This window comes from Microcaecilia unicolor, chromosome 11 (assembly GCF_901765095.1).
Source record: "Microcaecilia unicolor chromosome 11, aMicUni1.1, whole genome shotgun sequence".
Taxonomy (NCBI): domain Eukaryota; kingdom Metazoa; phylum Chordata; class Amphibia; order Gymnophiona; family Siphonopidae; genus Microcaecilia; species Microcaecilia unicolor.
The window spans coordinates 168,399,639-168,421,519 of NC_044041.1; the positions used below are offsets into that span (position 1 = coordinate 168,399,639).

At 44.4% G+C, this 21,881-nt stretch overlaps 1 long non-coding RNA gene across 1 annotated transcript; it reads left to right on the forward strand.

The window, feature by feature from the left end:
- Positions 1-1,897: 1,897 nt before the first annotated feature.
- LOC115481034 lies at positions 1,898-21,048 on the forward strand. Its single transcript, XR_003943874.1, has 3 exons — positions 1,898-2,090; positions 14,136-14,212; positions 20,391-21,048. It is a non-coding gene; the product is annotated as an uncharacterized LOC115481034 (long non-coding RNA).
- The last annotated feature ends 833 nt before the right edge of the window (positions 21,049-21,881 follow it).

The following is a 21,881-nucleotide window of genomic DNA, read 5'->3' on the forward strand; positions in this document are numbered from 1 at the left end:
GTGTAGTAGAATTCCATGATCAACCATGTCGAATGCACTTGACATGTCGAATTGTAGAAGTAGTATATTCTTGCCGGTTGCAATCGTTTGTTTGAATTTAGTCATGAGCGTAACTAGTGTCCTGTTTCAATAGTATCCTTCAAGGATACTCCACACCGAACCATGTGCTCCTAGGCGACTGTTGGCTTCCCCCCTCTTTTAGTTTAAAAGCTGTTCTATCTCCTTTTTAAAAGTTAGCACCAGCAGCCTGGTTCCATCCCAGTTAAGGTGGAGCCCATCCTTTTGGAATAGGCTCCCCCTTTCCCAGAATGTTGGCCAGTTCCTAACAAATCTAAATCCCTCATCCATGCACCATCGTCTCTACAACGCATTGAGTCTTTTGGGTCCTACGCATGGAATGAGGAGCATCTCTGAAAATGCGACCCTGGAGGATCTGGACTTCAGCTTTCTACCTAAGAGCCTAAATTTGGCTTCCAGAACCTCTCTCCCACATTTTCCTATGTCATTGGTACCCACATGTACCAAGACAGCCAGCTCTTCCCCAGAACTATCTAAGATCCTGTCTAGGTGACGTGTGAGGTCCATCACCATCGCACCAGGCAGGCAAGTCACCAGGTGATCCTCACATCCACCAACCACCCAGCTATGTATATACCTAATGATTGAATCACCAACCACAACAGCTGTCCTAACCCTTCCCTCCTATGCAGAACTTGGAGACATATCCTCGGTGCGAAAGGATAGTGCATCCCCTGGTGGGCAGTTCCTGGCTACAGGAGTACTTCCTACTTCACCAGGGTGATGCTGTCCTTCTAGGAGACCTCCCTCCTCCAAGGCAGCACAGGGGCTACCAGACTGGAGGTGGGACTTCTTTACAACATATCTGTAGGTCTTCTCTATGTACCTCTCTGTCTCCCTCAGCTCCACAAAGTCTGCTACTCTAGCCTCAAGAGAATGGTCCCATTCTCTGAGAGCTAGCTCTTTGCATCGGGCACACACATGATATAACCGCTTACCAACTGGGAGATAACCATACATGTGACACTCAATGCAAAAGACTGGATAGCACCCCTCTCGCTGCTGGACTGCTGACTCCTGACTGCTGATGAACCCATCAGGAAACAGGATATCCTCACTGAAATCTGGCCTTCTGTATTGCATAGAACAGTGAAGAAAAATGAGCACAAACTACAGAGTTTATAATTGCTGTTTCCTACCAGCTACAGTAATTTTTGAAGCTGTTTTACTGATATTCAATTGTTATTTCTTTTTTCTTCCACCTTTTAAGGCACTGCCTATCCAACTGAAACAGCTTTAGATTTGTTACAGATGAACCATCAATAAAGTACATAAGTATTGCCATACTGGGACAGACCGAAGGTCCATCAAGCCCAGCATCCTGTTTCCAACAGTGGGCAATCAGATCCCCAAAAAGTACAATACATTTTATGCTGCTTATCCTAGAAATAAGCAGTGGATTTTCCCCAAGTCCATCTTAATAATGGTCTATGGACTTTTCCTTTAAGAAGCCATCCAAACCTTTTTTAAAACCCGCTAAGCTAACCGCCTTTACCACATTCTCTGGCAAGGAATTCCAGAGTTTAATTACAGGTTGAGTGAAGAAAACGTTTCTCCCATTTGTTTTAAATGTACTAGTTTGTAGCTTCATTGCGTGCCCCCTAGTCCTAGTATTTTTGGAAAGAGTAAACAAGCGATTCATCATGTCTACCCGTTCCACTCCACTCAACTGACACGTGGATGCAGCAGCTTATAGGTTTGCTTGCTTTGATTTGAGTGAATGACAATGACGGCTGCGCCGGGAGTGGAAACAGAGATTAACCAAATTGGCTTCCTTGTTTACAGTGGACTTCCACTTCCACTCCTGCCTATTAAACCTCCTTGGAGGTACCTAAATCTCCTTTCCTCCGTCCATCCCTGCGGGATTCCCGCTTGACGCAGCTTCCTGTTTCCGGCAACAAGATTAGGACAAGGAGGGGGTACCTCAGTGAGTGCAGTGCAGTGATGTCAGTGTCATAGGGGGCTGGATACCGGAGAAGAAATGCTGTGGGATTGTTGGTGGGCGACCGCAGGTAATGAGTTGGGGGAGTGGGAAGGTTGAAGGAGTGGTGCAGGATCGCGGACAAGGAGAAGAATGGAAGATAGCGGTAGGGATGGTGGATCGTGGGGAGGGGAGCTCGGTCACCCGATCCACGAATGTGTGTGTGAGAGCTGCAGAGTGCGTGTGACATAGTGTCTGTGTTTTTGCAAAAGGTTCTGGGTTTGTTTGCTGGAGATGCCGTAAAGGCAGTGTTCACACAGCCTTCTTGGGTGGGGGAAAAGTCACACTAGCTGGCTTCAGAGCAGGTTGCTGGTTAGAGCTCTGGTACGTGATTCCAGGAGCAGGACCTTTGGGAAAAAAAAAATTCCGCGTAGTAGCTGATGGTGTCGGATTAAAGCCTTGCTTCTGATTGCAGTGCAAGTACAAAGGAACCGGAGGAAATGTGAATCAGAAATGTGTAGGCATAAATAGGTCTTTCAGGATGCTATTTTTGTGCTTTTCCTCAGGAAAAAAAGGAGAATCCTTTAGGGTAAGGAAGGTCAGAGTAGTGCAGCACTGTTACTGGGGTGGTTGTATCTGGAGGAGGTAAGGTCATTGGAGTGGATCAAGAATAACTTTGAGATGAGTAACAGTGAAGAGCACATTCAAGTAGCTTGGATGTAAAAGGGAGGAGGAAGGTGACATGATAGTTGGAAGGGAAGGTAGGACCAGTGAAGTTTGAGGAATGGTGTAATATGATAGGGGAGATAGAGCTGAGTTGTTGGGTGGGAATGGGATCAGAGTAAGAGTTTGGAGGAGGAGAGGTTCATAAGAATAGACATACTGGGTTCGACCAACAGTCCATCAAGCCCAGTATCCTGTTTTCAGCAGTGGCCAGGTCACAAGTACTTGAATCCCATATAGTAGCAAGATTGATGCTACTGATCCCAGGGACAAGAAGTGGCTTCCCCATGTCTATTTCAGTAGCAGTCTCTTGACTTTTCCTCCATGAAGTCGCCCAAACCTTTTTTAAAACCAGATACAGATCAGTTTCCTCCTCTGATCTTAGTAAATGAAGAAAGAGAGATGGGGTGAAAATGGAGGAAGGAAAGAGGTTCTTTGGTGTAGAACTTAAAAAATAACCTTGTGAACCTTGACATGGATGTACTCTGCCACAGTCTAGAGCAAAGGGAGGATTGGTGGTGGTTTGGTGTGATAAAAAAAGACAGCAAGGGTTGTGTAATTTGGAAGTCACATTATATGGAGTAGAAGGCATGTGAGTTTATAAATGATCATGCCAAACTGCTGTAGACCAGCAGTTAATCATATTTGGGCAGCCTTGTGGCAGCTGTGTGCCTGCAAGTGTAAGCCGTGCTTCAGTGACCTTTTTTGAGCAGTGGATGTTTTAGTCTTTGAATGCTTGCAAGGATGTCAGTTTGCCAGTAGGTGGCAGCTCAAGTTCAGTACTTTACTGCCCTTGCTCATGTATCTCAGACAAACTCATGGTCAGTTTTGGATGAGTTTAAAATGTGCTACTTTTCTTATTGTTCAGTTCAGGCTGATTTTGTAGTGTTGATGTTAGGTTGGTCAAGATGTTTATACCTTATCTGTTTGTACCTAAAGACAATGGAGGGTTCAGTGACAAGTAGCTGCAGAAGGATTTGAACATTAACTTCTCTGGTTCTCAACCCATTGCTCTAACCAGTTGGCTATTTTACGGAGGAGCAGAGCAGCAGTTTGCGGCCTTTCTGCACTGCCACGTGGAGACTTGGGGTTTTGGTCAACTCTTTATTCCCTGGGTTGATCAGAGCTGGGGGTGTTGCAGAGGCAGTGCTTATAGCTCCTGGGGGAGAGTAAAGAGGTACATGTGCAAAGATTGACATCTAGTGGCCAAATTTAGGTTCCATAATTGCAGGTCTCCAGAAGGTAGCCCAAACCTTTGAAGATTTATGCAAATTCATAGCTTGGGACAGGTTTGAGCTGGATGCCCAAATGAGCAGATGTTATTCCTCTTCCCATTTCTCCTCTCCCCTCCCCTGCTCAAAACAAAACAAAAAAATCTGAGCACAAGACCAAGAGCTGACCATGGGTGGTACATGCTATTGTTGGGGACATGGATGTGATGTAACAAACTGCATGAATCACTATGTCAGCAGTTGTTGATTTTGAAATCACCCTACTCACTCACCTAGTGGTTAGTGCAGCGGACTTTGATCCTGGGGAACTGGGTTTGATTCCCACTGCAGCTCCTTGTGACTGAGGGCAAGTCACTTAACCCTCCATTGCCCCAGGTACAAAATGAGTACCTGTATATATGTAAACCGCTTTGAATTTAGTTGCAAAATACCACTGAAAGGTGGTATATCAAGACCTGTTTCCCTTCCCCTTTAAATCTTTAAGGGCTAGGAGTGTGACTATAGAAAAATGAAGCTAAAAAGTGAGTTCAAAGTCATCATTGTCCTGGGAACTTAATGCTGTAAAGAAAAGCAGAATATGAAACAAATTAGAATGGAAAAATCTCCTGCCCCCTCTGACTGGCCCTGTGGCCCACACCAGATTCCTCGTTTTGACGCGAGGGCGGGACATAGAGAGATGTGACACCATTATGAACCCTTCACTGAAGCCACGGAGTCAGCTTCAGAACGTTGGAGGTGCGTTTTATTATAGTAGAAGTGGTACAGCCCTGGAACTCGCCAGTATTTCTGTGCTTATGACAGACTGTGCAGCCGAGTGAATTTTCTTGTTCTGAATTCCTGAGCGTGTAGACCTGTAGTAGTCTCTGGCCGATTGAGCTCTCGGATCAGTTTATAGACATTTGCCCTGACTGAGCCAGAGGAGATTTCCCAAAACCTTAACTTGAAGGCCTATATTTCTATGTCCCCCCCCACCACACACACAGCCAGTGATCATTGTTGCCGCCATCCCAAGCTAGAACCGTTTCAGGTCTGCTTACCACTCATTTCTACCTGCAATCAGCGCCACTGAATCCTAAACCTACTTGTGCTTCCATCAACCTGGGCTGGAAATGCTGCATCCTGCTTCCTCCAATACTGCCAGCCTGGCCCAGAAATGTGGGCTCTTGCTCCCTACCCTATGGCTGCCATCACTGCTGCAAACCTGGCCAAATAAATTTATGGGATCTTGTTCCATCCTTGTGACCATAAGTATTGCCACCACTGGCTGCGGAGAAGAAGAAAATGTCCTGAAAATGCTCCCACCCCTTTTGAACTCTGTTCTTCTGCCAATTCATATCATAGAATTCGGGGTGTCGCACACACGAATAGGGTTTGCAGGTGTGTCACAACAGAAAAAAGGTTGAGAACCACTGTTCCAGGGTGAGAGGAGGGGTAGATGGCCAATTCCACAGAAACATATGATAAATTGTGGATGAGGGATTCCCCATCTTAAGCAACCATTTCCAGTACAATATGTTCAAGGGATGGGGGAGGGAGGGGCTTTTGCTTCAGTGAAAAAGGCAAGAAGGAAGTCTTGGGGAAAACAAATGGTGGGATTCTATCTGTCACCATTATTCCAGCTTCCTGTGTTCTGTCCTGCAGACCTTCTTTTGGATTCCTTATGATTTTGTGTGGGTGGGGTGGAAGGTCATTTTCATGTCTCATAAATTATTTGTGGAGTATGATTTTCTTTTTAATTTAAATTTTTTCCTGTTTTTAGAAATATTTCCGTGATCAGGATGTCCTGGGTTTTTTTTTTAAGTGGCAGTTGCTCACACACATCTCATGAGTCTCCTGTCAGACGATGTGCCACCCTCTTCCCTTTTCCAGTAAGCACTGTTCAGGGTGCACTTTACCTGGGAGGGGATGAGTGCTAGCCTACAGCTTCTGTAGACCTAATAACCTAAATTCAGGGGTGTCGGTCGCTTTCTTCCCACTTAAAACAAAGAATGGACTCTGGGGTGTTTGTACTATACCTACTTTATTAACAAAAAAATAAGAGATGTAGTATTTGGCTGAGTTTGAAGTATAGAGGTTGATAGGGAATTAGCTTGTTTTTCCAAAGGGAAAGGCAGCTTATGAGATCAGTGTGTGTCCATAAAATTTTTCTCTTACAAAATTTTCAGCATATGTCGGGGGGGGGGGGGGGGGGGGACTTCAGTATTGACAGGTTTTTCCCCTCCGATCACTTATATGCATTACGTGTAGGCTCCTTTTTTAGTTTTATATGGAACATTTTTTGTGTGTGTAGCCCCCTTTGATTTCTTATGAATACACTAACAATGGCTACAGAACAGCAACCACATCAAGTATCTTCTGAGTCATGTGTTCTACCTAACTTAGATTAAGGAAAGAAACATTAAATTATAGTTTCACAGGAAAAACATTTAGTACATAAGTATTGCCATACTGGGAAAGACCAAAGGTCCATCAAGCCCAGTATCCTGTTTCCAATCTAGGTCACAAACACCTGGCAAGATCCCAAAAAAGTACAAAACATTCTATACTGCTTATCCCAGAAATAGTGGATGTTCCCCAAGTCCATTTAATAATGGTCTATGGACATTTCCTTTAGGAAGCCGTCCAAACCTTTTTAAATCTTCGCTAAGCTAACCGCCTTTACCACATTCTCTGGCAATGAATTCCAGAGTTTAATTACATGTTGAGTGAAGAAACATTTTCTCCGATTCTTTTTAAATTTACTACATTGTAGCTTCATCACATGCCTCCTAGTCCTAGTATTTTTGGAAAGCGTAAACAGACGCTTCACATCTACCCGTTCAACTCCACTCATTATTTTATAGACCTCTATCATATCCCCTCAGCCGCCTTTTCTCCAAGCTGAAGAGCCCTACCCGCTTTAGCCTTTCCTCATAGGGAAGTCGTTCTATCCCCTTTTTCATTTTTGTCGCCCTTCTCTGCACCTTTTCTAATTCCACTATATCTTTTTTGAGATGCGGCAATCAGAATTGAACACAATATTCGAGGTGCAGTCGCACCATGGTGCGATACAAAGGCATTATAACATCCTCATTTTTGTTTTCCATTCCTTTCCTAATAATACCTAACATTCTATTTGCTTTCTTAGCAGCAGCACACTGAGCAGAAGGTTTCAACGTATCATCAGCAACGACACCTAGATCCCTTTCTTGGTCTTTGACTCCTAACGTGGAACCTTGCATGATGTAGCTATAATTCGGGTTCCTCTTTCCCACGTGCATCACTTTGCACTTGCTCACATTAAACGTCATCTGCCATTTAGACTCTGTCTCGTAAGGTCCTCTTGTAATTTTTCACAATCCTCCCGCGATTTAACCACTTTAAATAACTTTGTGTCATCAGCAAATTTAATTACCTCACTAGTTACTCTCATCTCTAGTTCATTTATAAATGTGTTAAAAAGTAGCGGTCCCAGCACAGACCCCTGGGGAACTCCACTAACTACCCTTCTCCATTGAGAATACTGGCCATTTAACCCTACTCTCTGTTTTCTATCTTTTAACCAGTTTTTAATCCACAATAGAACACTACCTCCTATCCCATGACTCTCCAATTTCCTCTAGAGTCTTTCATGAGGTACTTTGTCAAACGCCTTCTGAAAATCCAGATACACAATATCAACCGGCTCACCTTTATCCACATTTGTTCACCCCTTCAAAGAAATGTAGTAGATTGGTGAGGCAAGATTTCCTTCACTAAATCCATGTTTATTTTGACTCATTAATCCATGCTTTTGAATATGCTCTGTAATTTTGTTCTTTATAATAGTCTCTACCATTTTGCCTGGCACTGACGTCAGGCTCACCGGTCTATAGTTTCCCGGATCTGCGCAAACCCAGGCCAAAGTATCGGCCTGCCTTTCTGACATTGCTGCCTGGATGTCCAACCGCCACCTGAAACTGAACATGGCTAAGACCGAGCTTATTGTCTTTCCACCCAAACCCACTTCTCCTCTCCCTCCTCTCTCTATCTCTGTTGATAACACCCTCATCCTCCCCGTCTCATCTACCCGCAACCTCGGAGTCATCTTCGACTCCTCCCTCTCCTCCGCGCATATCCAGCAGATAGCCAAGACCTGTCGTTTTTCTCTATAACATCAGCAAAATTCGCCCTTTCCTCTCTGAGCATACCACCCAAACACTCATCCACTCTCTCATTACCTCTCCCCTTGACTACTGCAACCTACTCCTCACTGGCCTCCCACTTAGCCATCTATCCCACCTTCAATCCGTTCAGAACTCTGCTGCACGTCTTATCTTCTGTCAGGACCGATATGCCCATATCACCCCTCTCCTCAAGTCACTTCACTGGCTTCCGATCAGGTACCGCATACAGTTCAAGCTTCTCCTACTTACCTACAAATGCACTCGATATGCAGCCCCTCATTACCTCTCTACCCTCATCTCCCCTTACGCTCCTACCCGTAACCTCCGCTCACAGGACAAATCCCTCCTCTCAGTACCCTTCTCCACCACCGCCAACTCCAGACTCCGCCCTTTCTGCCTCGCCTCACCCTATGCATGGAATAAACTTCCTGAGCCCATACGCCAAGCCCCCTCGCTGCCCATCTTCAAATCCTTACTCAAAGCCCACCTCTTCAATGTCGCCTTTGGCACATAACCATTATACCTCCATTCAGGATATCTAGACTGCCCCAACTTTACATTTCGTCCTTTAGATTGTAAGCTCCTTTGAGCAGGGACTATCCTTCTTTGTTAAACTGTACAGCGTTGCATAACCCTAGTAGCGCTTTAGAAATGTTAAGTAGTAAGTAGTAGTAGTAGTAATCTCCTCTTCTCCTCTGGAACGTTTTTAAAAAATCGGCGTAACATTGGCCACCTTCCAATCTTCCAGTACCACGCTCAATTTTAAGGATAAATTACATATTACTAACAATAGCTTCACAAGTTCATTTTCCAGTCCAGGAGATTTGCTACTCTTCAGTTTGTAGAACTGCCCCATTACATCATTAAGTTTCTTCAACTCAGCTTCGAATACCATTTTTGGCACCGGTATCCCACCCAAATCTTCCTCTGTGAAGACCCAAGCAAAGAATTCATTTAATCTCTCCGCTACGGCTTTGTCTTCCCTGATTGCCCCTTTTACTCCTCGATCATCTAGCGGTCCAACCGACCTTTTACTCCTTGGTCATCTAGCGGTCCAACCGATTTTTTTTTTTTTTTTTGGCTGGCTTCCTGCTTTTAATATACCTAAAAATGTTTTTACTATGTGTTTTGGCCTCCAACGCAATCTTTTTTTTCGAAGTCTCTCTTAGCCTTCCTTATCAGCGCTTTGCATTTGACTTGACATTCCGTATGCTGTTTCTTATTATTTTCAGTCAGTCCCTTCTTCCATTTTCTGAAGGATTTTATTTTAGCTCTAATAACTTCCTTCACCTCACTTTTTAACCTTGCTGGCTGTCGTTTGGTCTTCCGTCCTCCTTTTTTAATACGCGGAATATATTTGGCCTGGGCTTCCAGGATGGTGTTTTTGAACAGCATCCACGCCTGATGTAAGTTTTTGGCCCTCGCAGCTGCTCCTTTAAGTTTGTTTTTCACCGTTCTTCTCATTTTGTCATAGTCTCCTTTTTTTAAAGTTAAACGCTAACGTATTTGATTTCCTATGCATACTTCAAAGCTAATATCAAATCCGATCATATTATGATCACTGTTATCAAGCGGCCCCAGCGTCATTACCTCCCGCATAGGTCATGCGCTCCACTAAGGACTAGGTCTAGAATTTTTCCTTGTCTCGTCGGCTCCTGTACCAGCTGCTCCATTAAGCAGTCCTTGATTTCATCAAGGAATTTTACCTCCCTAGTGTGCCCCGATGTTACATTTACCCAGTCAATATTGGGGTAATTGAAATCATCCATTATTGTGCCCAGTTTGTTTGTGTCCCTAATTTCCTTTAACATTTCTGCATCTGTCTGTTCATCCTGGCCAGGTGGACGGTAGTACACTCCTATCACTGTCCTTTTCCCCTTTACACATGAAATCCACAGGGATTCCAAGAAGTGTTTTGTTTCCTGCAGAATTTTCAATCTATTTGATTCAAGGCTCTCAATATACAATGCTACCCCTCCACCAATTTGATCCACCCTTTTACTACAATATAATTTGTACCCTGGTATGATAGTGTTCCACTGGTTATCCTCCCTCCACCAGGTCTCAGAGATGCCTATTATATCTAAATTTTCATTTTGGGCAATATATTCTCTCTCTCCCATCTTACTTCTTAGGATCCTGGCATTTGCATATAGACATTTCAAGCTATATTTGTTGTTCCTATTTTCATCATGCTCAGTACTTAAGAGTATTAATTTGCAATCTTTTGTCTGCTTTTTATTTTTATTTAAGGACACCTGATCTACTACAGTTTCTTTTACAACCTCACTATCAGGATACCCCCTCTTCCCTGTTTTGGTGATATCTTTGAAGATACCTTATCCCGAACCATGCGCTTTTGAGCGACTGTCGGCCTTCCTCCCCCCCCCCCCCCCCCCCCCGTTTCTAGTTTAAAAGCTTCTCTATCTCCTTTTTAAATGCCGATGCCAGCAGCCTGGTCCCACCCTGGTTAAGGTGGAGCCCATCCTTTCGGAATAGGCTCCCCCTTCCCCAGAATGTTGCCCAGTTCCTAACAAACCTAAAACCCTCCTCCCTGCACCATCGTCTCATACACGCATTGAAACTCTGGAGTTCTGCCTGTCTCTTGGGCTCTGCGCGTGGAACGGATAACATTTCGAGTCACCAACTATAACAGCTGTCCTAACTCTTTCCTCCCGGGCAGCACTTGGAGACATATCCTCGGTGCGCGAGGATAGTACATCCCCCGGTGGGCAAGTCCTGGCTACAGGAGTTCTTCCTACTTCTAGGAGACCTCCCTCCTCCAAGGTAGCACAGGGGCTATGGCTGGAGGTGGGACTTCTCTACAACATCCCTGTAGGTCTCCTCTATGTACCTCTCTGTCTCCCTCAGTTCCACCAATGCTGCTACTCTAGCCTCAAGAGAACGGACACGTTCTCTGAGAGCTAGGAGCTCTTTGCATCGGGCACACACACATGACATTTCACCAACTGGGAGATAATCATACATGTGACAGTGCAAAAGACTGGATAGCACCCCTCTCGCTGCTAGACTGCTGACTCCATCTTAGTGTTTTTGAGTTTTTCTATAATTTAAAACTTGCTACAGTATTAAGGGTATTAGCCTAATATAAAAAATTATTTTAGTTTATATAGTATATTGTACGAATTATTTAGTGTTTCCTTCTTAGATGGTAATGAAATGTATTTAAAACTCTGCAAGAGCACTCCTTGTTTGTTACCCTAATTACAATAACTGACTATAAATGAAGAGTTGTCCTAGGGGTGGGCAGGTGTTGGGGAGGGTAGGCGGGAAGACTAAACTAGATCCTGCAGTGCCTGCTAGAGTCTGTTAATGCTGTGGTACATAGTATTTAAAACTAAGGGGGAAAGACTATGGAGATTAGTTGATAAAATTTGCTTTTTTTATATTTTTATTTTGCCTATCACTAACCTACAATTCCTCCTTTAAACCCTAATCTTTAAGTTCTCAAAGCACAAAGCAAAATAGTGTTCACTTACCAGAGAAATGTCCTCTTCTCTCAGAACTTCTCAGAAAAACTTCTCCGTGAATATGTAGGATAATGCAGGCCCACTTGGTTTTCATCATCCCTCAGCCTGGTAAGGTGAAACAACCCTCTCTAGCTGGTCTATTTTGGTAACTGATATGATGTACTGTATCCTTCCCACCTTGGTGACATCTGTGCTCTGTTCAGCCTGTTGTTGTTTTTTTTTTTTTTTTTTTTCCTTTTGCACTGATTTTCAGATGCATTGTCCCTCTCTTCAGAGGACAGCTTCTTCACTTTTGCAACACTTGAGTCATTTCTGACAAACCAGTTGTGCTGACCTGAAATGTGTTTTGCAGATACCAGAGCGTTCATCATCCACGAGTGATCAGTATGCACCTTTCCCCACAGGCTCTGTCAGTACCAACACAGCAGCTTCAACAGGTTCCCCATCGCAGGTGAAACTGTTGAAAAGCAAGAATGTTCAACCGGAACAACTTTCAAAGTCCAAGCGCAGAAGCTGTGCTTTCAGAGTCGATAACAAAAGCGATCAAACCCACTGTCTACTTCTTCAATCAACTGGTGCCATTCTACCCCATTCCCTCATTAGTTCAAGCACCTGCTCTGCTACCCCCTCCCGCTAAGAAAAAAAAACATCAGTGAAATTGGATATGGTTCATCTCTCACGGTACAACTTCCTGTCACTCAAGCTTGAGCACTGTATTTTCCTTCTGTGACACAACAGACTATTGTTTGTTTATTCCACACTTTATATACCGCCTTTCTGTTCGGTTTACATCTGCTATTTTTTTGCAGGTACTTCTTTTGTCCCTAATAGGCTCACAATCTAAGGTTGAGATCCTGGAGAACCAGGCTTACAGCGAGAATCAAATCCGCTTCCCTAGGTCCACAACCTGCTGTACTAACCATTAGGCCACTCATCAGCAATGGGATCTCAGCTTGGTGCTTTCTCGGTCTTCCCCATTTGAACCACTGGCCACCATTTCCTTTAAGCCTCTATCCTGGGAAACACTTTTTCTAGTTGCTATCACTTCAGCAAGGAGGAGTAGTGAGCGCCTGGCTTTAGTTCATTATCCTCCATTCATAAAATTCTTTCTTACCAAGCTAGTCCTCTTAATCTAAACTGAGATATTGTTCTCCCTGTCTTTTTTTTACAAAGTCACTTACTAATACATCAAAAGAACCTCTACATACTTTAGACTCTCATCATACTCTTATATTGTACAGTACAGAGGGTATCCTTTGCTCTTACAACTTTTCTTTCCAGCCACAATCCTTAGGCCATTCAGTCTCCAAGGATAAATCTTCCTTTTACCCCGCGCTTTCCCACTCATGGCAGGCTCAATGCGGCTTACATGGGGCAATGGAGGGTTAAGTGACTTGCCCAGAGTCACAAGGAGCTGCCTGTGCCTGAAGTGGGAATCAAACTCAGGACCAAAGTCCACCACCCTAACCACTAGGCCACTCCTCCACTATCTCTCTACATAGATAGCAAACTGTATCGAGTTCTGTTAACTTTGATGTACCTATTCCCATAAGGGCATATCATCTTAGAGCAATGTGCACTTCTACAGCGCACCTTCAAGGAATACCCTTATTAGACATTTGCAAGGCAACAACCTGGTTTTCGTCTTGCAGATTCAAGAGACATTACTGCCTTGACAGCACTGCAAGATCTGCCAGTAAATTTGGACAAGCTATACTTCAGAATCTTTGCTTAATTACTTCCTCCTCTCTCTTCTGCTTTAACCAGGTTATCTCTCCCTATCACATCTGACAACTGTCAGCTTAAGAGGCACCAAGTGAGGCTGCGTTATTCTGCTTATTCACAGAAAATGAGTTGCTTACCTGTAATGGGTGTTCTCTGTGGAAAAACAGCATAATGCAGACACACCTTTATACCCACCATCCCCTCAAAAAAAAAAAAACCTGAGAAATTCTTTATCACTAAAATTACCTCCTTTTTATCTTGTTATGGACTGGCTGAATAGAGTACTGAGGTCACCAAGGCAGGATGGATATGGCGCATCACACTGGTTACAAAAATAAACCAGCTAGAATGGGCTGTTCAGCATACTGGGCTGACAGAAGACGAAAGCCAAACATGTCTGCATTATCCTGTTCGCATAGAACCTCTGTTACAGGTAAGCAACTTTGCTTTACTGGAAGGTAACACTATCTTATTTCTCATCTTCTGTGCGTACAAAGATCATGCTATTTCCCCCCAACAAAATGTAATGGCTTTTGTGTGTTATGTTTTTTCTTTTTTGGTTTGGGTGCCTGTTCAGGTCAGTTTTTCTAAGGACGATACCACTGTTTGATCAAACAGTAAACCTGGCAGAGGAGAATATTTCATTTTGATACATGCATGGATGTATCCCATCCTAGGCGTGCTAGCATATGATAATAGGTACAGAATGAATTCCTAGACTTTTACCACAGTTTAAGAAAGACTCTCTTCTAAAACTGCTGTTCAAGATACTTTTTACTTCTGGATAATTTCACTTAAAATCACTTTCTTTGAATCTTAGAAAATTTTAAAATGAGGATAGATTTAAAGGAGCCGAGGAGGAAGACCAAAAGATGAGGCAATAACTCTGGGAGATAGGTAAGTATGAACCATTTAGTTACATACTACTTCTTGGTGGCCATTATCCCTTCCCATCTTGTGGATGAACCCTTGCACTTTAATTACCATCTTGTGAGTAATCCGTTTGCAAGATGGTGACGAGGGTGCATAGAGTAAAGCAGGTGTCTCTATCCTATAGCACTTCAGTGAAAACTTCATATTATGGAGTAGCTGAAGGAAAAGAGAGCTCCACACTTGCTATATTTAGTTGGGGGTTGCCTCAAATATTTTTTGTTCTAGGTGATCCAAAAAGTGTTTACCTTCAAAAGCTGGGGTGGCCTTAGTAGCTGAATTTTTCATAACATACAAGGTTGGAGGTTTCCAAACCTGTGATGGGTTTTCCTGATAGCAAAAAGCAACAACATGGGTGGAAGAGGGAATGCACCAGTTTTTATTTTTATTTCCATTTTGCTCACACCTTTTTCAGTAGTAGCTCAAGGTGAGTTACATTCAAGTACACTGGATAGTTCTCTGTCCCAGGAGGGCTCACAATCTTAAGTTTTTGTACCTGAGGCAATGGAGGGTTAAGTGACTTGCCCAAGATCACAAGGAGCAGCAGTGGGATTTGAACCGGCCACATCTGGATTGCAAGACCGGTGCTGTAGCCACTAGGCCACTCCTCCACTCCAGTTGACTAAGGTAAAGGCCCCACCATGTTCCAGGATGACCAGGCATTCTTGGATAAGTGGTGTGAGATACTAAACAAATGTTCACTTGATTTGATGACATTGTTGATTGAGACAGCTAAAAGGAAGACAGAAGGTATTAAAAACCTACTTAAATTAGAACTCAATTCATTACAGAAAGATGATAATTTTAATATGGTTATCCAAGAAGTAAACAAACGTAGTAAGAGTTTTAGACAAGAGATTAAGAAAGGGAAAATTCAAACTAGATATTGATGATTATGGTCAGTTGGTACATTCCCTCTTCCACTCGTGTTGTTGCTTTTTGATTCTCATTGTGGAAGGTGTGTGGACCCCATCTGTTTTTCCTGATAGCAACAATGAATATGCATGAGAAATTTGCATGCACTAGGTTTCTAGTACAGTATGGCTGTAGCAGGATGTGCAAGGGTTTAAACCTTGCCGCAAGCACCTCAGCACAGCATGGTGCCTAGGCTGTGGTGGGACGTTTCCCACCTTGTCCCAGGCCACAAAGTTGTAGAAACTGGCGAGGGGCAAAGGGACAGGGCCAGGAGCACAGTGCCATATTACAGGTGGTTCCATGCACTCGAAGTATATGAGGCAGACTTACTTGTGTGTATGTGGATACAGATGACTCTCTCCCTTTCAATATCTCCAAGGCAGGGCTTGAGCAAACCCCTGAAGCCTGACTGCCATGTTTTGGACATAGCTGTGGAAAGCAGGCAGCATTAGTGGAAGACTCGCTACTCTTTGCTTCTCCCCCCCCCCCCCCCTTTAGGACATGCACACACACTCCTTCCAAAAGAGAATCTGCAGACGTGGAGAACTCAAAATGTCCTACAGAGAAACTCAAATAACAAAAGGAAGTGGGAATGAAAACAAGGATTCCCAAAGACTGGACCACAGAAGTTGTAAATATAAAGCAAAGTTTATTAACCAATAAAATGACTCGACACAACATGTATAGAATGTTTGTACGTTTGGGAAGCTTGCCAGGTGCCCTTGGCCTGGATTGGCCGCTGTCGTGGACAGGATGCTGGGCTCGATGGACCCTTGGTCTTTTCCCAGTATGGCATTACTTATGTACTTATGTGTTTCGGCCAGAAGGCCTACATCAGGAGTCTACACACTCCTTCCACCCCAATCCCCAGCCTGGCACTGATCAGAAGCATATAAAGGCTGTGTGTCAGGCCGCAGCTTCTCTTGCCATCCGATAATGTGAAATCTGAACCATGTGGTTCAGATTTCACATTTAAGCTTGAAAGTGACAAAGGAAGGGGATGTGGCCAATGCACAGCTACTATTCCACTTCTGATCCTTGCGGGGCTAACAGTAAGTGACAACAGATTCCTCCAGATGGAATTCTCTGTAATCACATTCATACGGGTTGGATCTCACTCTCCCTCTGTTCCCCTTGCTCTTCCATTTAGTCGGGCTTGTGAAAGCACTTTCTTTTGATTCGCACTTCCCAGGTATATGAATTGGTCTACACTTTCCAACATCACTTTTTGCCTTTATTGCTGTTGAGAATTCTAAAAGTCTTTACCAGCCTGATACTTTGTCAACTGCATTTGCAGGTGGTCCTTATCTGCCAACAGATATATCATCTGCAAATCATAAGACCTTAACGTGCCTTCTTGAATCACCAATGTCAAAAGGTGTCCCATTTGGGCTTAGGATAGTTTCAGCGGGGTGCTCCAGTATCTATTATCCTGGACTTGGAGGAAGCAAAGGCAAGGGTTCAGCATGGAAGGTAAATGATTGTATATTGTTAGACAGGGAGAGATGCAAGGCCGTAGAGATGTAGGAGGTACTTTAGCATTACTGATAACGAAGAAGTCTCCCTCCATGTAACAGTTTGGGATTGTATGAACCGTTTATGGAGAAGGTTAATAGTATGGGCAGCAAAGAGAAAAGGCTGAAACATTTCAGTCAAAAACATCAAACAATCTGTAAACTGCTACAGGAATGAGGGTGACTTGGCAGCTAGCTAAACAAAGATGTTTTTTTTGAATAAAGCAATAGTGCGGGGACATTTTTAGCCCAAAAATCAAAGATATAAACGGCGAGTGACCGAACTCACTCGCAGATGCGCAGTAGAGACTTCCCTCTCTGTCCCGCCCCCGCGTCAATACGTGATGACGAGGGCGGGACAGAAAGGGAAAATGCGCCCCCCCCCCCCCCGAGGTCGCCACCCCTCCACCCGGCCCGGGCCCTCTGTTCGCTATTAATTCAACTTACATCGCCACAGCATGCAGATCAGCTGAGCTCCGGTCGGCCTTCCTTCCCTGCCTGTGTCCCGCTCTCGCCGACGGTACGTCACACAAGGGCGGGACACAGGCAGAGAAGGAAGGCCAGGCCGACGGGAGCTCAGCTGATCTGCGTGCTGTGGCGATGTAAGTTGAATTAATAGCGAACAGAGGGCCCGGGCCAGGTGGAGGGGTGGCGGCGGCGGCGACGACTCCGGGGGAGGGGGGGTACCGGTAGTGGTGACCTTGGGGGGGAGGGGAGGGGGCAGCGGTGACCTCGGGGGGGGGGGGGGGTCTTGGAAAACCCCCATTCCAATAGTAGCCCGTTTTAACGGGCTCAACGGCTAGTTAAAGAAGAAACTACAGAAATGGGGAAAAGGTAGTTTCTCAGAGATCCTAAAGCTATTGATGATGACGTTTGCACAGTTTTATCAAGAGCTTTACACAAATGCAGATAAGTTGGATAGTTATTTGGATCAAGTACAGCTGCTAACATTGTTAGAAGGGTTTTTAGTGGTGGAGGTAGAAGACTGTTAAGGTTGAAGGCCCCCTGGGATAGATGGTTTCTAGTCAAATTTTTACAAAATATTTTCCAATCCATTGTAGACATCCCCCACCACACCAAAATAAACTGCTCACTTATTTTAAAGGGAGGGGAGTAATTATAGTAATACCTAAGGAGGGAAAGGACCCAGCCATACCTTTATTATTAATAGAAAAATTCTAGCCAAATGTTTTGGCCAGTAAGCTGCAGTGGATTTCAACTGCTTATGCACCCTGATTTGTTCAGCTTTTATTCCAGGGAGGCAGGCTGTAGATACTAGAAAATTTATTAAACCTGATCAGTCTTTCTTAAAGGAGAGAGATGCCAATGATGCTGCTGTCAGTGGAGGCTGAAAATGCCTTTGATAGTCAGTTGGCTCTTTTTCTCTTGTAAGGTGAGGAGAAAAAGATGGGACAGGGGGGCTAACACTTTTTTTTCTGCCTGCAGGTTCAGGCAATGTTAGAGTAAATGGGCTAATCTCTGAAGAAGTCCAGTTAAGGAGAGGAATAAGCCAAGGCTTCCCATTCTCCCCGCTAGTATTTGCTTTATTGTGCATCTTGTATGTAAAGTGAGGAAGTGCCTGAACATAACAGGTATAACTGTTGGGAAGGAGGAGTATAACATTTCCTTATTTGCAGATGATGTAATAGTCTCCCTTTTTATTAGCGATTAAAACCTTGGAAAATCTATGCTGAGAGCCGAGAGAGTTTAGTTGGGTTTCAGGATTGAAGATTAACGTGACTAAAAGGCCTTGAATATTATGATACTGGAGTGCATATGCACCTTCATCAAAAGATTTTTCCTACTTAAATGGGCATCTGGAGCTTCACTGTACTCCCACTTTTATTTTGTCACTGGCTAGGAACCTGTAGCAGTGGTCTGAATAAACCTTGTGGATGGGGAGAATAGTAGCGGTTATAACATGGAGATATTTTACCAAAATTCCATTACTTCTTCTAGTGAATACCCATTGGAATCCCCCTTGTTATTTTCAAATAGATTCAAAGATAATTTAAATAGGTTTATATGGAATAGAAGGCCACCTAGGTAGCTCTGAAAAGTCCGAGACCAGTGAATTTGGAAGTAATGACACTCTGGAGTTTAAAAACTACTTTGGTGTTGCACAATTGAGACGTCTATTAGACTGAATGATGGTTCCCACTAAACAATAGGTAAAGATGAAGCAATTGCTGTGGGGCAGTCCCTCTTAGATACACTATGACTTCCAACTCTGGAGACATTTTAACAGACATCTTAAAATGAGGAACAAATGACTTCTGCAGAATGGGTCACTGTGATGAAGGGGTGGAGATGGATTTCTCAAGGCTCAAAGAGATGGTTTAGGGCAGGGCTTGCTTGACAAAGTTTCTTAGGATCTGGGAGCCAGATTTGGAATGACTGTGCAATTTATAAATGTGCATAAATAAAAATTTCATTTTTAATGTGATCAAGGTGATGCACAGTAAGTTATTTATTATGGGGCTCTTTTTACTAAAGTCTAGCGTGAGCTAACCAGAATTAGTGCATGGTAAATGCTAATAAGCCCATAGGTATAAAATGGGCTTATTAGCGTTTAGCACGTGCCGATTGTGTTAGCGTGCACTAAACGTTAGTAAAAAGGCCCCTAAAGTCACAAAGAAGGAAGGGATAAGAGGCTGCAGCTCTCCCCATCGCCCACCCACCTGCAGCATATCCGGCAGTGGAGAGAGGCTTTAGGCTGTCAATGGGGGGGAAAAGCTATAGCTGCTAAGGTTGGGTGGTGGGGTGATGCACCCACCTACTCCCCAAAGATGCATCCGTAACCTTTCTTCATTGTCCACCTTCCCCCAGCAGTTGCAGTTTTAACCCCTAGTCTACCCACTCCCAGCAACCACAGCCTAAGGTCTCTCTCCATCGCCTACCCAGCCACACAAACAGCCTTGTCACATCCTCACACCAAGCAGTAGCCTCTCTGCTACCCCTCCTCCCCCCCCCCCCCCCAAAAAAAAAAGATTCTTTATAAATTTAAATTGATCCTACTAAGAAAGCTGAGAATTTCCTCAGTAATGATGCTCCTTATGGCCACTTCTGCATTTGCTAGTGCTCCATATTATCCTCCTGACTGATAAGGCGCCATGTGGACTGACTTTCCAGGGCACGAATTCTCTCTCTCATGCTCATCATGTTGGAAGGAGGGTTAAGCATCAGTATTGCTCTGTAGCTAGAAGAAAATTTTGATTTGAAATTTTTTTTCCTAAGTTCCTTTATTGGGTTGAGATTTTATTGTATACAGTAAATTGGACTCTTAGCTTTTTACAGGGGTTCAGGTAGGGATGTTGAGGGTGGGGGCAATATTCCCCAGGCCCAACCTCCAAGGGGGACCCGGCACTGACAAGCTTCTTCCAGGTCTGTCTCTCTCCTGCTTCTGCATGCCGGCCGGGACCTGGATGATTGCATTAACACGATAACCCGGGTGACCTGGGATATCATGTTAATGCAGTTGTTCTGGTCCTGGCACGCAGGAGTGAGTGGCCCGAATGTTGGGGGGTGGGACAAGTATGTGTGGAGTGGGGGGGGGGGGGGGGGGGGCGGTGGCACAGGTGGGAGGGGCAGTCTTGCCCCAGGCCCCGTCGTGTCTCTTGGCGGCCCTGTGTTCAGAACTCTGCTGGTATAGTGTGTTACCTTTATACCCCTCAAACTAACTCTTGTTTTTTTGTTTTTATTTATTTCTCCCCCAGTATCCTCCTCTCTGTTGTGAGTTCCGCTGCTGAACCTGGATATGAACGCTACAACAAGAATAGTACAGGAGTTTCCTGCCATAGCAAAAGACCATCTCATCTGGGAAAGCCCTTCAGCCAAGAGCTAATGCCTCAAGCTGGAAAAGCACATGCTGTGAAATGGAGCCAGAGCCTGCTGTGTCTGTATATTTGAACTGCTGCTCAGTTAATTCCTCATATTCTCATCCTTATATCCACAAGGACTGATTTAAAGCATAAGTCCTTCCTGGGGTAGTGTAGACTGGGTATACTGATGGGAGCTACAGTTTTTCTTCTTGGACTCTAGTACACTGTGGGAACAATTTCTATCATTGGAAAGTAGCACAGACTGCTGAAAGAGTATGTGAAAGGGAAGGTTTCAAAAATATATATTTTTTTTACATGGGGGGAGGGGGGCTATGTTTTGAGTTGTGATTTGCTGTCCTGTCTGCAGTTACTTGAATGGCATCTGCAGCACCCAAGTAGGGAAGCTGCTTGGGTTGTTTTAAGATTGCTCTCAGTCAAAAATACAGGGCTGGAAGGGAACATAAATGAAGCATGGATGCCACATTCCTAGCTGCTTATAAATTTTGTAAAACTTGTTTCATACTGAAGCATGGTCATTTTTGGATAAAGTAAAGATAAGCTACTTAATTTTTGGTGTTATGTTTCTTCCTTTGTGAGCTAATCAAGCATGTAGCCAGACCTCAATTTGGGGGTGGGGTCCCTGATCCCAAAGTGGGGAGGTGGCACTTTTTGCCCCACCTCCCTTATGCCCTCCCCCCCCCTCGCCAAAACCCCACATACCTTGACTGGCGGGGGTCCCCAAGCCCTGTCAGCAGAAACCTTCGTCCAGTGCTGTTTGTTGCCGTGCTGCCTACCCTGCTTCTCCCACCCCCCTTCGCACATGCTCGGTTTTAGTGAAATTGAGCATGTACAATGTTCAATTTCATTACAACCAAGCCGGGGGAGGGGGGGAGGGAGCAGGGAGCAGGGCAGACAGTGTGACAGCGAACAGTTCTAGAGAAGGCTTCTGCTGATGGGGTTTGGGAACCCCAGCCAGCCAAACCAGCAGACCCTGGAACTAGTGTTCAGCCAATACACTGGAGTCCATATTGCCCTCTTTCCAACCCAGTGGAAACTGGAAAAAAAATTAGACAAGAGGTTGACATCTGTCTGGGGGGCAAAATAACTGAAAATAGAATGGGATGAAACTTGAGAGGGGGACAGTGAAGAGACCTAGCTTGAAAATGTGCCACATTTGGGGTGTCCAGAGTGATAAGCTGCCCCCCCCCCCAAAAGAAATGGCTCGATGCATTTGTGTGTGAGAAGTAGGTATAGCTGCTGCATTATAGGTTCTTGACTCTTCCACCCCCCAAACTATCTTTGCAACTCTCCCACCCCAACCCTCATGTTCTCTCCACATGTATGCTTCATCCAGCTTTCCTGTTGGAGAAAGAGGACTTCCATACT